Consider the following 6,000-nt stretch of genomic DNA (forward strand, 5'->3'; position numbering starts at 1 on the left):
AAAGCCCGTGCGCAGCAACGAAGACCTAATGCAGCCAAAAATAAAGAAATCAATTTATTTTTAATAATATATAGGGCTTCCCTGGTGGTGCAGTGGTTGGGAGTCCACCTGCCGATGCAGGGGACACGGGTTCGTGCCCCAGTCCGGGAGGATCCCACATGCCGTGGAGCCGCTGGGCCCGTGAGCCATGGCCGCTGAGCCTGCACGTCCGGAGCCTGTGCTCCGCAACGGGAGAGGCCACAGCAGTGAGAGGTCCGCATACCGCAAAAAATAAATAAATAAATAAATATTTTTAAAAAATCTCACGTACTTTATTATATGTACATTAGACCTCAAGGAAAAAAATTAAGGATGAGGGATTTGAAGATTGCAGATGGGGAGCAGCCTGGGAGAGGACCAGGCCCTGTGGTGCAGGGGAGAAGCAGATCCCAGGGAGACTGATGGAGTCTGGGAGGGGAGGGAACCCATGCCCCATGGACAGGAAAGTCATTCAATTGTGAATGATTGTGAAACAGTGAAGAAAAACTATTTTGCAAAGTGGATGGTGCTGTGCTAGTTTATTCGCAGGCCCTGTTCCAATGAGGCTGTCGGTCCCAGCCGCCCTTTCCCTGTCTGTCCCCAGGTCTGGTCCCCAAATCCACTGTAGCATCTGCTGGAAAACACTGTGGACACCCACCTGCCCACACACCGCACACACTTACAAGGGCCAAACCTGGAAAAAGGCTTAGTGGCACCACAGGAATGGAGTGGCCCTGGCTGGCCCACTCCTCAGGTGTCAACCTGAGGCCCTGGTTAGGGTCAGCCTGGTCATACTGGTCTCCATTTCCTTTGGATTGAGCTCTTCCTTAGGAGACTTCTGGCTCTCACACACGAGATATTCCCCCATCTGCTCACCAGCCTCTCCAGGGCCTCCATGTATGTGACACGGGACAGACCTGGAAGGCCACAGGGGACAGTGAACAATGGCTGCCGGGCACAGCAACTGTCCTCACCAAGGTTACAACCAACCCCAAACGGGTGGAATGCTTCCTTCATGAGTCTTCGTTTTCTCTTGAATAAAACTGCTAGGTCTCAATTAATTTTTAAGGGAGAGAGGCATCAGGGTGACAGTTCATAAATTTCTCAAATTCAGACTAAGCTAAAGGCAGGCAGCAGTCCGGCGCCCGCCTGTGAGGCTCCCAGCTCAGACAGGGTACGTCCCAGGGGTTCGGGGCAGCACAAGCTAAGCCCTGTGCAAAGATTCTAGGTCGGCAGGAGAATGACCTAATTAAACACACAGGCTTATTCTTAGACAAGGAGCCCCAATTAAGGCCCCTGGGCAGCCACAGTGCAAAGGCACAGCTCTAGAAGTAACCAGAATAATTATTTTTAAACAGCAGTTACTTACTTCTGATTATTAAAGTGGCACATATTCATCATAGCACGTTTAGAAAATACAGACATTACAGACAAGAAAATGCTACCCAGAGATAACCACTGTTTTTGCTTATTTCCTCATGGTGTTTTTTTTGTACATATTTACATGTTTGACCTTCGGGGAAATGTTTATTCACATAACGTAAGTGAAAAAAGATGCAAAATTATAAGCAATGTGATCCCAAATTTGTTAGGGTTGTCATAAGGATATAGTTCTGTATCCTGTTTCTTTCACTCAGTATTAAAACACAAACATCTCCTCCACCTCATTAAATATTCAGCTATTTGATTTTTAATGACTGCACAGTGTCCGTCACATAGGATAACGTATACATTCTTCCATTGTGATGGGCATTTACATTGTTTCCAATTTTTAAAATAACTTTACAGTGGACCTCCCTGTATAGCTCTGACTTTTTTTCTTGGGCTAGATTTCCAGAGTAAACATTATTTAGGACTCTTATTATACATGACCAAACAGCTTTCTGAACATTGGAAGTGATTGACACTGCTATGAGCAATGTATGAGATATCATAGTGCCCATGGCATATCTTAATTCCTGTAATAACAACCAGAACTCCTTTACCTACTGGTGGTAGATCCAGATCCAACCCAGAGGCAGTGTTAGCAGATACCAGTTCCTCAGAGCCACCTGGACTTTGTAACAAAGCACAGCCCCAGCATGAGTCAGCTTTCAGGAGGCGAGGCTGCTATAACAAACAACCCTTCAACGAGGAAGCTTTCTCTCTCACCCACCTTACTCATAAGATGTGGATCAGCTGTGGCGTTACTCCAAATGCCTTCTTGTTCTGGGACCCAGGCTGAAGGAACAAGCCCTGTCTCCATTCCCATGGCCAAGGACAAACAGACAGAGCAGACGCCCCCCCTGGCTTTTAAGGCTTTGACGTCGACGTGGCAGGCATCACTCCCACTCACTTCCGTTGGCCCAGGGAGGTGATGTGGCCAGTCCAGTGCCAGTGAGGGGAAGAAGTACATTCCTCCCACAGGGAGGCACCACTGGTCACACCCAGGTGTGCAGAACCCTCTACGGAGTGGACAGAAAATAACTGGGAGCAAGAATACCACCGACCACAGCTCTGAGCCCTCAGAAACAGTGCTCAGTGTTTGTTATCACATCCTGGGACTGAACATGACATCATGAATGTTTGGCAACCAGAATCCCTTTCATAATGGAAACTCACGTGCCCCAGAGGGCTTCCTGCTGACAGATGAAGGAGGTCACCTAGGTTTGCCTTTTGTGCAAATACAAGAAAATATTGATATATATGTGTTTGCCTCTGTGTATTTATGTACATGTATTTATAAGTAGCTCCATTTAAAATAGTAAAGATATATTGGGGCTTCCCTGGTGGCGCAGTGGTTGAGAGTCCGCCTGCCGATGCAGGGGACATGGGTTCGTGCCCCGGTCTGGGAAGATCCCACATGCTGCGGAGCGGCTGGGCCCGTGAGCCATGGCCACTGAGCCTGCGCGTCCGGAGCCTGTGCTCCGCAACCGGAGAGGCCACAACAGTGAGAGGCCCGCATACCGCAAAAATAAATAAATAAATAAATAAATAAATAAATAAACAAAATAGTAAAGATATATTCTTATATTTTCAAAAGTTAAAAGAAAAGCCTTTTGTATAACAGGCTACTATTTGTTAAAAGGGGGAGAATATTTACACATAATACATATAATTTATGCTTATATATGCATAAAACATTTCCCAAAAATCAATAAGCAGCTGGTAACAGTGGTTATTTCAGGAAAGTGAACTAAAGGACTGAGGGCAGAAAGGGGAGGTTTTTCACCGTACACTTTTTGACAGTTTGAATTGTTTTCCTTGTGTTTATATTGCTTCCCCACCTCCAAATTTTTTTAACTAAAAAATTTTTAAGTGGTCCTTTTTCAATCTGCTCTTACCCATGTTACACAGTCTCTCTGTCTGTTCTTCCTTCATTGCTGTCACACTGGGACATGCCCGGATTCCCATGCCTTGTGCCTTAAAAAGCAGAGTTTCCAGAAAGCACTGGAAAACCCAGGCAGAGCAAATAGCATCAGACACCACCCCTACATATGGCTGTGCAGGCCGTGCTCTGTTATGGCCGGCAGGTAAGCCCCTCAGAGTAAGGTGAGACCGAAGGACAGGGATAATTCTCTTGCAGGAGTCAGGAGTCTTGCCCCCGTGAGGAAGGTGGAGAGATGGGGAGAAAAGGAGACAAAAGGAAAGCAGTAACGTGTGCAAAGGAAGCTAGTGGTGCCCCCGAGACAGGACACTCTAAAGACAGGGCTGCCTGCTGTGCCACCGGCTGCCCAGACCCTTGCTCCATCCTCCTTACATCCCCATGTCTGCTCCAAATCTTCAGAAAAGCCTCCCAGGGCTTCTCTGGTGGCGCAGTGGTTAAGAATCCGCCTGCCAATGCAGGGGACACGGGTTCGAGCCCTGGTTCAGGAAGATCCCACATGCCGCAGAGCAGCTAAGCCCATGCACCACAACTACTGAGCCTGCGCTCTAGAGCCCGCAAGCCACAACTACTGAAGCCCGTGCGCCTAGAGCCCGTGCTCCGCAACAAGAGAAGCCCTCGCACTGCAACAAAGAGTAGCCCCCGCTCACCACAACTAGAGAAAGCCCACGTGCAGCAACCAAGACCCAACATAGCCAAAAATAAAATAAATTAAATAAAAATAAATTTTAAAAAAAACACTGATGAAAGAAATCAAAGATGACACAAACAGATGGAGAAATATACCTATACCATGTTCTTGGATTGGAAGAATCAATATTGTGAAAATGACTATGCTACCCAAAGCAATCTACAGATTCAGTGCAATCCCTATCAAACTACCAGTGGCATTCTTCACAGAATTAGAACAAAAAAATATTACAGTTTGTATGGAAACACAAAAGACCCTGAATAGCCAAAGCAATCTTGAGAAAGAAAAATGAAGTTGGAGGAATCAGGCTCCCAGACTTCAAACTGTACTACAAAGCTGCAGTAATCAAGACAGTATGGTGCTGGCACATAAACAGAAATATAGATCAATGGTACAGGATAGAATGCCCAGCGATAAACCCACACACATATGGGCACCTAATTCACAACAAAGGAGGCAAGAACGTACAATGGAGAAAAGACACCCTCTTCAATAAGTGGTGCTGGGAAAACTGGACAGCTACATGTAAAAGAATGAAATTAGAACGTTACTTAATACCATACACAAAAATAAACTCCAAGTGGATTAAAGACTTAAATGTAAGACCAGACACTATAAAACTTTTAGAGGAAAACATAGGAAAAACACTGTTTGCCATAAATCACAGCAAGATCTTTTTTGACCTACCTCCTAGAGTAACAGAAATAAAAAGAAAAATAAACAAATGGGACTTAATTAAACTTAAAAGCTTTTGCACAGCAAAGGAAACAAGACAAAGACAACCCTCAGAGTGGGAGAAAATATTTGCAAAAGAAACAATAGACAAAGGATTAATCTCCAAAATATCCAAACAGCTCATGGAGCTCAATATCAAAAAAACAAACAATCCGGTTAAAAAATGGACAGAAGACCTAAATAGACATTTCACCAAGGAAGACATATAGATGGCCAAGAGGCACATGAAAAGATGCTCAGCATCACTAATTACTAGAGAAGTGGAAATCAAAACTACAATGAGGTATCACCTCACGCCAGTCAGAATGGCCATTATCAAAAAAGCTAGAAACAATAAATGCTGGAAAGGGTGTGGTGAAAAGGGAACCCTCCTACACTGTTGGTGGGAATGTAAATTAATACAACCACTATGGAAAACAGTATGGAGGTTCCTTAAAAAACTAAAAATCCCACTGCTGGGCATATACCCTGAGAAAACCATAATTCAAAAAGAGACATGCGGGCTTCCCTGGTGGCGCAGTGGTTGAGAGTCCGCCTGCCGATGCAGGGGACGCAGGTTCATGCCCCGGTCTGGGAAAATCCCACGTGCCGCTGAGCGGCTGGGCCCGTGAGCCATGGCCGCTGAGCCTGCGCGTCCGGAGCCTGTGCTCCGCAGCAGTGACAGGACCGCGTACTGCAAAAAAAAAAAAAACTACAGATACCAATTTTCACCTATTAGATTGCCAAAACTCCAACAAGATAATGCATGCAGTGAGGCTGTGGAGAAAGAGGAACTTTCACACATTCTTCGTGATAGTGCAGACTGGTATAGCCCCTTCAGGAAGGCAATTTGGCAGCATCTACAAAATTAAGAGAAATCCTTTGACCCATCAGCTCCTCATGACCCTTCAGAATGACTTGTACACATCCAAAATGACCACATGGACAAGGACATGGACCACACTGCAACACTGTTTATAATAGTAAAAATAAATAGGATATACTCATCAACAGAGGGCTGGTTACGTAAATAAGGTCCCTCCATAATGGAATATCATATACATATATATATATATATATATATATATATATATATATACACAACCATGAAAAAGAATGAGGAAGCTCTCCATCTACTAATAAGGAAAGATCTCCAATGTATTGCAGAACAAATAATGCACTACATTTGTGTAAAAAGAGTGAAAAGAATCCA

The sequence above is a fragment of the Mesoplodon mirus genome (genome assembly GCF_964341445.2).
Source record: "Mesoplodon mirus genome assembly, chromosome: 14".
Classification (NCBI taxonomy): Eukaryota; Metazoa; Chordata; class Mammalia; order Artiodactyla; family Ziphiidae; genus Mesoplodon; species Mesoplodon mirus.